Source organism: Canis aureus, chromosome X (genome assembly GCF_053574225.1).
Source record: "Canis aureus isolate CA01 chromosome X, VMU_Caureus_v.1.0, whole genome shotgun sequence".
Taxonomy (NCBI): domain Eukaryota; kingdom Metazoa; phylum Chordata; class Mammalia; order Carnivora; family Canidae; genus Canis; species Canis aureus.
The window spans coordinates 95,951,350-95,963,509 of record NC_135649.1 but is presented as its reverse complement, the minus strand read 5'-3'; the positions used below and the strand labels follow the sequence as shown (position 1 = coordinate 95,963,509).

At 34.8% G+C, this 12,160-nt stretch overlaps 1 long non-coding RNA gene across 2 annotated transcripts; it reads right to left on the bottom strand.

Annotated features, from left to right (window-relative positions):
- Window positions 1-2,271: 2,271 nt before the first annotated feature.
- LOC144308304 (uncharacterized) lies at window positions 2,272-11,287 on the bottom strand. 2 transcript variants are annotated; one of them, XR_013374809.1, is made up of 3 exons: window positions 10,920-11,287; window positions 4,277-4,455; window positions 2,272-2,665 (listed from the first exon to the last, which is right to left on the bottom strand). It is a non-coding gene; the product is annotated as an uncharacterized LOC144308304 (long non-coding RNA). The 2 variants fall into 2 exon arrangements; XR_013374808.1 differs by having other exon boundaries at window positions 4,353-4,455.
- Between the last annotated feature and the right edge of the window lie 873 nt (window positions 11,288-12,160).

Here is a 12,160-nt window from a genome sequence, read left to right as displayed (position 1 = left end):
TCTAAAATTCATCAATCATATTGAGGACTGAGTACAGTTACTTTAGATGTTCACTGAAGATAGAATAAAAGGGACTGATGTCATAGAAGGCATCCACTGAAAACCATGAGGAATACAAGATAACCAAATGATGATTTCCATAAAACCTGCAGTGAACATTCTATGTAAGAATGTCTGATCACGTGGCATGTTCAGAGGTGAGGATAAATTCCAACGTGCTTCAGCTGTAGAGTGTTTTTGCTCCACAGTTACATCACACAAAATACAATACTGTAAGTTCAGGAGGTCCAATGTACAGCAGAGCAAACCAATTTGATAATATTGCCTTATATACTTGAAATTTGCTAAGATGGATCTTAAGTGCTCACACTATACACACACACACAACTGACTTTGTAAGATGATGGATATGTTAATTAGATCCTTTGTGGTAATCATTTCACAATGTATTTGTACATCAAAATATCATTTTGAAACCTCATATATATAATTTTTGTCAACTAAACCTCAATCAAGCTGAAAAAAAATCAACATCTCTACCATCCCTCCTCCAAATACAGTACTCCTCACTGTTGTTCAACACAGGGGGATTCAATTACAACCCCACTGGCTAGGGGACATACTGCTGTGCACCCCACCAGTTTTACACTGGGGATACTGACAACCCCTTGGGATAAGCAGCCTACAGGAACAGGAAGGCTGGTTTTACATTAGACTTATCTTGTAGAAAACAGTGTTCAAAAGGTGGGATTGCCTCTCTTGTATAGTAATACACATTGAAGTATCCCCTGAAGACCGGGAAACACATTCAATGACATAGAAGCTTCTGTTCATACATCTAATCTAATTTTCCCAAGGAAGAACTAAAAGACAAAACACAACTGGTTTATAAATTCCACAGCTTGATTTTTTCTTTTGGTATTATTGTCTATTACTTCTTTTCACAGCTACCATCCACCACTTTCTTACTAGCTTTTAGGAGTCTCCCGTATTGTCAGATTGCAAACATGGTATCAAGACAGGTTGTTAAAACACTGGAGGGTCCAGAGTAGGAGAGAAAGAGGGGACACCAAAAGCTGTGCTTACCTTGTCTGTGGCCAACAGCAAGTGACTGTCAAATTGTGGGATCCCTGTCAGAATGGGGCATCCCTCATGACATAGTCACTTCTGATATTGTTTCTCAGCAGAAAAAAATCATGTTGGAGAACCTCTAGGAACCAAATGGTCTACCATCTCCAGCTTTTCAAAGACATCACCATACTCTATCATGATTTTGTACTGTTTTTCAGAAAGAACTTAAAAGATTCTCCATAATACAACCAATTAAATGCAAACAGTCTGCTCTGGAATGTTACATTCTACATTTGTTTTAGCTTCTATGAAAATTTTATATGTGGGCATATATTCATATTGATATTTACATCTTCCTCTCTACTCAAACTCTGTTAATCACCCCTCACTGAATATTCTCAGAGCTCTGTACATCCTCTGTTTCTCTACTCAAGCTTCTCCTGCAATTAATAATTGACATTATGAATATATTTTGTGCAAAGCCTGTGCTCAATATTTAAAGGAATTTAAAGGGAAGGAAAGAACACTACCTGAATAACTGCTATGTAGCACGTGGGAGTAGCATTATAAAAGCCTCATTAAAAAGGATTAAAATATTCATTTTTAGAGATGACAAAACTGAGATTTAAATGGATTGCTAATATGGCACCAGGTGACCTGTCAGTTGTCACACAGAAAGTATTAGAATCAAGATGCAGCATTAGGGGGATCCCTGGGTGGCGCAGCGGTTTGGCGCCTGCCTTTGGCCCAGGGCGCGATCCTGGAGACCCGGGATCGAATCCCACATCAGGCTCCCGGTGCATGGAGCCTGCTTCTCCCTCTGCCTGTGTCTCTGCCTCTCTCTCTCTCTCTGTGACTATCATAAATAAATTAAAAAAAAAAAGAAAAAAAAAAGATGCAGCATTATGGCTGAGACTGAAACCTCTATATTCTTGCTCTTCTCCATGCTATCCATCCTATTTACTTCAAACGGGATAGAGTCATAACTGCAAAGTCTCCAGAGCAGCTACTCTCCCTTGCTTGTGGTCTATGCACTCACCCAGCACAATATACACTACATAATACAAAGTCAAGTTTTTACTGTAATTTAACTCAAGATAACATCTCCTCAAGGAATTGAGTATCATGAGCATTATATATAGCAGGTGAATAATAATATAGAACAGCACATGTCAGATACCAAGGGAAATACAAACAACATTAATGGGACAGAGATGAAGACTGAAATTTATTCTGAGCCAGGGAATTGGTCAGGCAGGTAGGGTTACTGACATCCTAATTTGAATGGCCTTTTACTAGCTCTGTGAATCCATGCCCCAGTTTCTATGTATACTGCTGCTAAAGCATCCCTTCTGTGACATTCTTAGGATTCTACTTAGGCACTGAAGGAGGAGAGCTAATAGTACCTGGGAGTTTTATATCCCACACCTCCCTGAGATACCACTAGCCAATGAGTAAATGACATGAGAAAACGAACATCCCGTTCCTTTGCTTTGAGAAGACAGACTTTCAAGTGTAAGTGATCTGCTTGAGACTTCATCTGAGATGACATTCTTTCTTGGTCTCTTCTCTTTTCTATCCTGATCATCTAGCTCTGTGAATGAAGGGAGACAGAAGAGTGAGTGAACTAAAATCCAGATTACTTGTGGTACGAAAGCCGAAGTCTAATGTACAGGTTGCCTAGGAGTAGTGGCAAATGAGGTGAACAAGAAAGTTAGAGACAGTACTTCAATCCAGAGGTACTCTGAATGAAGCACTGAAGTCTTCAATGAATAAAAGGAAGCACTCTCTCCCACAGATGAATCAAGTGAGCAGGTATCTGCATTTCTACCTCTCTACTTTTTATCTAGCAATATTCTATTTGTTTTTCAAGATCATTTGCCTTGCTTCTGTATGCTACTTGATATATTTTTTGAAAGTAACAAATGATGTTTTTTAATTTTTTTAATAAATTTATCTTGATTACACAAACTAGAAGGCCTTTTCCTTTCTTGAACTCAGTCATTTGTAGAGATTACTCCTTTTTTTAAAAAAAGATTTTATTTATTCATGAGAGACACACAGAGAGAGGTAGAGACATAGAGGGAGAAGCAGTTCCTCGCAGTGAGTCCCATGTGGGACTTGATCCCCAGACCTGATCACGTCCTGAGCTGAAGGTAGATCCTCAACCACTGAGCCACCCAGGTGTCCCACTCCACCTTTTCTAATTCCTTATATCCCTCTGACCTTTCACATTGTAGACATGAGCTTCTTCACTTAAAGGTCAATATTCTGTGGCTGTATCCCCAAAACTTTTGCCACTGCCCACCCCATGGAGTACTTAGTATTTGAATTACAAAGTTCAATATTAAACTGGAGATCTCATCACACATTACTTTTGCCCCCCCCTCAGCACAGACTTTGACTGGAAGAGGAGAATAGGTGCTCAGAAATCAGTCTCTTCACATTCTCCAAACCATGTAGGCATCTATTTTGACATTCTTTGGAATGGTAGGGTTATCTAATCAATGGTTACCTGAATATCCTCTAAAATCTATAATCCTCTGCGGGTGGAGGACAGAGGGGAACAGGGAGATGGGAAAGAGTATTTTACTGTTCTTTTCACTGTTATAAAAATAATCTAATTTTGTGTCTCCAGTTAAAGCACTGATTAAAAAATAAGAATAAATCAAATATGACTAGTTTTTAATTATTCTGTACCATAAGAGAAGTGGTCTTATTATTTGCAACGTCTACAAAAATTGGTCAGTAAATTGGATGATAAATTCTGGGACAAATCCCATCTAACTGCATTTAGATGACAAGTTGATTCAATGTTGAAGTGACTACTTAGGGGTGTGGGTAGCACACTTTCCTTATATTATGCCACCAATAAACTATATTCCACTGTGTTTCCTTTGCATAGGAAAAAGTTCTTCATAGTCACCTTGGTAGTGACTATTACAAGAAACATGTGGCAGTTTAACATTTTAAATAAATTTAATACTTTTTCTCTTTTTTTCTCTATTTTTGATTACTCTTCTGCCTTGCAATATTATTTTTGTGCTAGGAAACTTAAATGCCATATATAAAATCTTAAGAGGACACATTTTAGAAACAAGTGTATCCATCTCTATCAGAAGACACATAATGCATCAATTTGAAATCATTAGGAGTTTTGCTCTGGTGAAAAAGTTCAATGAAATACATAATGCTGATGACTGACCCCAAGGCCCTTAATATTTTCTTTTTATATGCTTTCACATTAAAATATATCTGGAAAATTATTTTAGTCTTCATACAAATATCTCCTTCATGAAGCCTTCTCTGTAACAGATGATTGGTATGATCAAATATTCCATGTGTTTTGGTACATTTCCCTGGACCTCCTTTATTCCTCTTCTCCTGTGACAATTTGGGACAAAGTTTAACAAATTGTGTAATTAGAAGGTAGAGAAGAGTCACCCACACTGCAATTAGACGGATAATACTTGATTATAGAAACCCAATGGATTTCAAAGCTATGTTTATTTTGGCAGTTAGCATTACTTATCTTAAATAATACCCAATTTTTGATAACGTTCTTTAAAATGAAGCTCCTTATTTTTTGAGTCACCCTCTCCTTTCCTGTTTGATTTTCTCTAAAGGATTTATTACCACCTAACCTTCCATAAATATCAGTTGTCTTTTTTTAAATAACACTCAGCCAGATAAAAATGCCATAAAACAGGAATGTACTTCTGTCTCAGTTTAGCTTACTGATGTACTCCTAGTGACTAGCACTGTACCTGGAACAGAGTAGATACTATCCAGTTTTATCACGTGAAGAAATTACATAATTTCTCAACCCCCAATTATACGGCTTACCCCACATTATGAAAATAAAATGAGTACATATGTGAAACTCCTAATCTCATAGTCTGCTTATATTCAATAAGGGTTAATGAACTGGAATTTCTATCAAAATCTCAATGGCATTTTTTAACCAGAAATGTAAAACACAATCTTAAATTTCATATGGAACCACAAAGACCTTTAGCAGCCAAAGAAGTCCAGAGGCAGAAAAACAAAGCCGGGGGCATCTCATTACCTGATTTCAAATTATACTACAAAGCTATAGTAATCCAAAGAGTATGGTACTGGCAGGAAAATAGATAAAGAGACCAATGGAATATAGTTGAGAACCCCAAAACAAGTCTACTCATATGCTATCCAGTCATATTTGACAAGGGGACCAAGAATACTTGCTAGAGAAAGGACTGTCTTTTCAATAAATGGTGCTAACAAAACTGGATATGCACATGCAAAAGAATGAAACTGGATCCCTATCTTAAACTATTCATAAAAGTGAACTCAAAATGGATCGGACACTTAAATGTCAGACTGGAAACCATGTAATTCCTAGAAGAAAACATACAGGGTAGAGCTCCTTGGCACTGGTCTTGGAATTTTTTTTTCAATATGACATGAAAAGCACAAGCAACAAAAGGAAATAAAGTGGGACTACATCAAACTAAAACACTTCTGCACAGCAAAAAAATAACAAAATGAAAAGGCAGCTGACATAATAAACAAAATATTTACAAACCACATATCTGATTAGTAGTTAATATATAAGAAACCTATACAACTCAATAGGAAAATAAATAATTCCATTAAAAATGGGCAAATAGCCCAGATATTTTTCCAAAAAAGATACTGAAATGGCCAATAGGTACATGAAAAGATGCTCAGTATCACTAATCATCAGGGAAATGTAAATCAAAACCACAATGAGATATCACCTCACATCTCACATCTCACATCAATGGTTAGAATGACCATTATCAAAAAACACAGGGATAACAAGTGCTGGTTGAGGTTGTAAAGGAAAAGGGAACTTTGTTCACAGTTGGTAGAATGTAAACCAAATGCAGCCACTATAGGAAACAGTATGGAGATTTCTCAAAAATATTAAAGAGAAGTATCGTATGATCCAGCAATTCCACTATCTGCCCTTCCATGTTCACTGTAGCATTATTCACAATAGCCAAGACATGGAAACAATCAAATGTCCATCAACAAATGAATGGATATAGAAAATCAGTCAATCAATCACTCATATACACACACATATACACACTCTTATATATATACCCTTATAAAAGAGAAGGACACCTTGTCATTTCCAACATCATGAATGAACCATGAAGGAATTATACTAAGTGAAATAAAGTCAGAGAAAGACAATATTGTATGATTTCACCTATATGTGGAATCTGAAAACACTGGAGTCATAAAAACAGATTAGACTATTGGTAGCTAGGCTTGAGGGGTGGGGAAGGAAGGCGAAAAAGGAAGGTTCTTTACATGTAAGAATTTCCAGTTATAAGATGAATGCATTCTAGAGAATTATTGTACAGCATAGTGACTGTAGTTAACAATACTGTATTGCTTATAGGAAAGGTACTAAGAAAGTAAATCATTAAAGTTCTCACCACACACACAGAAATCTAACTATGTAAGGTTATGGATATGTTAACTAACCTTACTGTGGTAACCATTTTGCAATATATACGCACATCAAATCATCACAGTGCAGTGCACACTCTAAACATTCACAATATTAGAGGTCAATTTTATCTCAATTAAATGGGAAAAAAAGATAAAGAATCCCTCCTTCAAGGAAATTTCACCACTTAGCTATGAAATAAGTTCTATCATGAATTTTCTCAAGATTATCTTAGAAAAAAATTTGATCTATATACCATGACAACTTAAATCTTTCCAATAGCTCTCATCACTTTCTAATTACACCACTGTCCTTTAAAATTTATGAAGATACATGTATATGCACAAATTCATACATATACATGTATAAACACATATACAAATATATGTATGCATATATATATATATATATATCATATAAACATAGAGAAAACCTAAAAATTAAAGTATAAAATTTCTAGGTTTCATAATATTGAGCCTGGAATTTCAATTTCCAATGTTATGGAAGGACAAAGAAATGTCAATGCATGTTAAATAAATATTTGCCTTTCTCAGTTTAGGATAAAGGTGTGTGGAGTGAGAAATAGATAGAGAAAAATGTGATATTATGACAAGTGCTGCTCTGAGTACAATTCATATACTCTAGAGTTAACTCTGTTCATTTGGTGTATCAAATGCAAGCAGCATTTTGCCACTTTTCTAGTAGATGTCACTGCCTATCAAAAGATTTTTCTTGAAGAATGACTCAACCTAAAAAGAAAATCAAAGTAATTCAACATTATTTGCAGTGACACCTAAAATCCATTCCTTTATGCTAAAATGCTGAGAATATTTTTCCAACCCAGAAACTTCCTTACAGACTAAACATTAATATCAATAAAACATTTTAACCAAAATCAGTTCATAATAAAGGAAAATACTAACAAAAATGAAATTATTAAGCAATATGTTTCTTTAAGAGGTTCTGAACTCCCAGAATAGAAACAAACTGTCTGAATTTACTCAAAGCAAAAACAAGTACATAGATACATAAATATTTTTTATTTTTGACTTTTTACATATTTTATAAGGTTGAAGACAGAACTCTACAGAGAACAAAAATAAACTAAACATTTATGACTCATACATTTGATTTTCGGAAATGCTTAAACCTTGCATTGTTATTTACAATTTATTTTAGGAGATAAGAAGTTAAAGCATCTTTACTTTCATTTAACTATGGATGAAGGAGGTGGAAATATAAAACAATGGGAATAAATAAAAAGTAGATAAGTAAAGAGACTGTTTGATGGACTTTCAGTAAGGAAATAGAAGTGGAAGGAACCTATCTTAACCAGTTACAATCACTTGCCCAGAAGATGAGCACAAATAAAAGATGCTGATGATCATATCAGAGACCTATATGTAAATAGTATTTTCCATGATTAATTATGTCTTCCAATAACATATTAATGGTCTTGCTGTTACCCACAATAAAGGTCTAAGAGATTTTACTACTCTTTTACTTATAGAATTCCAAGTAACTTTTCCTAAACCATTCCTTCACTATAAAGAAGAGGGAAACTGAGAACCATAAAGCTTCATATAACTGATATTTTTATTTGAAATATAATTAACATATAACACTATATTATTTTCAGTTGTACAACATAACAATTCAATATCAATACAACATAGGACTGATTTTTATAAGATTCTTGCCTTATTTTGATTTTACTTTCCAAGTCTTTTCAAAGACAATGTAACACCAGAAACTCAGCACCCAGCCAGCTGGAAGCATTCATGTGTCCTAGATTTTCTGAGAAGGGATTGTACTGCCTGATTCATCTCCCTATTCACACATATTGAGTGGACTCACGCACTCCAGTTTTAGGAATCCTTGCAGGTTTATATTCATTAAAATAATTATATCAATAAATGATAGGAAATATTAGTGCTGGGGCATAGGACTAAGGTTTAAATGTCATTGTGTTTAATCTTTGCAGTAACCACAAGTAACTCATTATTGCTATATTACAGATGAAACTTCTGAGATACAGAGAGCTTTAGCAGCATACCGAAGGTCAGAATTATTAAGCAACAATTCAGTCAGGTCTGACTTTAAAATCAGTGCTCTGTTAAGAGTCAGTCTACAAGAGTTGACTGAATATACAATAGTACATACAGTGATTATGTATCATCTTTGGAACTGTGTCAGTGCTTCCTGGCATTCTCTATCCATACCATTATTTGTAATATAAAATGCATTCTGTTGTGTTGAAAGTGGAATACAGCAGTGCTGCTAAAACACAAGTCCCAGGTTGACTCATTTGTTATTTTTTTCATTTGTGATTTAATAGGTATTTCCACATGAAGAACAAAGTAGGCCATGCCATGTTTTAAAAAAATCTGTTAATGATTGTTGTGTTAACTCCAAAGAGCCTACATACATTTTGTTCTTCTACATTATTACTTCAGCAAAAACTACTCAGACTCAAAAAAATGATGTCAAGTGCTACTTTCATTAAATAGTACATGAATTAAAACACAGATACAATTGGGGCACCTGGGTGGCTCAGTCAGTTAAGAGTCCTTCTCTTGGTTTTGGCTCAGGTCATGATCTCAGGGTCGTGAGATCGAGCCCCAGGTCAGCCCCTGCACTCAGCGTGGAGTCTGCTTGTGATTCTCCCTCTCCCTCTGCCTGCCCCCTGCTTGCTCTCACTCCCTCTCGAATAAATTAATACAGAATTTAAAAAAGCACAGATAAAATTAATGTCCATTCTACTGGAAGTTACTGTAAATGGTTTCACTGAAACCAAAGATGTTTGATAAGGAGACAGTACTGATTCTCCCATGACCTCCAGCTTTCCTCCTCCTAAAACCACAAGAGATTAAAGTTAGTTAGCAAGACAGCACAATTTGCTTTGACCAACAAAATAGGCTGAATTTATTTACTTCATTCTCAATCTTGCCCTTCCTGTGCCATGGCACTATGCAAGCGTACCTGATTATGAGGTACATCCTTGTGCCTCTATTTAGATGGTAGTTGCCCTTTATTGTTGCTAAGAGCCGCATGGAGTTGATGTAAGAGAGAAGAAAATGTGCCTGGATATACCAAAACGTGTTTGTCTGCAATTTTTATATAACGGATACACTTGACCTAACAGAATCTCATACCGGCACTGAGAAATGTATTTCACTATCATGTATCAAGTGAAAATTTTCCAGAAAATATTTAATAATGACAAAAAGAGGCATAAACAATCCAGTTTCCATATAGACATTCAATGTTACAAATTTTTCTCAAGTCCTATTTAAATTGTGTAAATATATTGGGAATATATTAGATATTATATCTACCAACATTGTAATTATATTAATCATGTGGTTTCCTAGTTCTCCCCATATCTGTAAAGTATTTAATATTTTATTTTTTAAGTTTTAAATTTGTTACTACAAATTCTCTCAGTTCTGTCATAAAGATTTAAAATCAAGAGAGGGAGTAATCTCTGAGAAACACATATACGTGTGTGTGTGTGTGTGTGTGTGTGTTAATTACTTACCAAACAAAAACTCTGATAATGAGTTCTTAATACATTTATTACAGTTAAAAAAAACAAATACCTAACAAATATTTATTGGCTAAGATAAACTGTTAACAACCAATTATATCTGCAGAAATTTCATAACCTTAATTGACAGAGTCAAGAAAAAAGGACTAGTAAAACAAAGCACAGTACATTTCGTATTCTGAATACTCACTGTCTTGAATATTTAAAAGTCATTCTACAGTAGCAAATTATTTACTGATGCTTTCATTTATAAGGATCACATCAATATACTGAACTCTCTAAAAATCTTTTTGGATCAATACTCAAAACCACAAATAGCTTCAAATTCTAACTCATCTACATATGAAGAAGGAAGAAAAAATATCCATGGAAAAATAAAGTTAGTACCTGTTAGGTAACCCTGTAATGGGTTCCTGATGATTATTTTCCTCACACTAATGATGCCATGACCTCTCCTTATATATTTTACTAAAAGACATTTGCTATAGGAAGGAATCATTGACTTGCTTCAACTGCCACTTTATAAGAATTAACTACATCATGATGGTCCTATCATGTATGCCGAAGGAAACAACCCATTTCTTGCCATGCATTTGATTTCACTGCTTGAGAAAATTTCAATCAAATAATTATCTCAGCTTTTATAATTCCTTTATGACTGCATTACCAAATTAAAGTATTTCATTTCAAATGTCAAAATACATTCTAACAGGCAACACTTATTTTTTCTACATTAATAACTTGCCACCAATTTAGAAGTTAATTAAGAACGAATGAAATCTCTTTATTAAAAATATCACTGAAAAAAGTTAAGAGATTTTACTTTACCTTTCTTAAATGTTACAATGATATTGGGTTGATGTTCATATATGGTGACAAAGAATAACGGGTTTTGTTCAATTCTTAACATCCATTCCTTTTTTGAGCAGTTTACGTGGCAAACAGATGAGACCAAGTATATCACTAAGTATTATGAAACCTTAAGACAAGCTCATTTATTTTTGCCACATTACTGATTCTTTAATAAGTTGACCCAAGAATAGCAACTAGCAATTACTGTGAGGCTGGAGAATTATTTCTCCATTTTTCCCTTTCTACTCCCTAGCAAACAGACTCTTTCTTAACAGGGCCAAAGATTCCTTGGGCAGTTAGATACCCTTTCTCTCCAGCACCCTAACCCCACCTTTGTCCCCCCTTATTTGGTCTATTTTCTAAATGAGAAGCACTTAGTTACCATGGCAACAAGCTTTACATAAATAGGTCTACAGAACACCTAGCTTATTCTAACATTTGCTAATAAACATCGAATGAATAACAAAAGCAATACTAAGAAAGGAAAATATATATTCCAAAACATATTCTACAAAGTCACACAAATTCAGGATGTAATTCAAGAGCAAATCAACATGAAATATTCAACTGAACATTAATTCTAAATAAATCAGAGCCTTGTTATTTTTTCTTGTCATTATTTTTAGGTCTTCATAAATTAAAAAAATGAGACTATACATCCTTGGAGGACACACAGGGGATATATTTAAAATCACAGATGTCAATATTTGTTTATATGACTAAATCAATAAGATATTAAAAGAAAATAAAGCAGTACTTTAGAGGTAGAGCTATGTTTTATTATAAACTGAGGAAAGCTTTATTGTTTAATTGCAAAATTTAAGAATAATAGTTTGCAAAGAATCTTTGGAAACAAATAAACTAGAGCTACTTCAGCTCAGCCTTATATTTTGGTGTCTCAGGTTTTCAGAGTATCACTTACGTGATGAAAGCAATGAACCGACCACAGAGATCCTTCTTCCAGGAAGGACATTTTGCCCCAGCTTTCATTTATCATTCATTTCATGGAATGTTTATACCATGAAGAAACACATTTTTCAAGGTTATACCCTTCCTGGGTAAGCCCAAACCCAGAGACTAATGAAGGCAGGAGGCAGAAGGCTGGAATGTCAAATAGTGGCCTTTTAGGTCCGATATGCCTTGATTCTACTTCTCCAGAGCTCCCCCAGAGACAGCTGAGGCCCAATATTACAAGCAGCTAGACTTCTCCTGTTTCT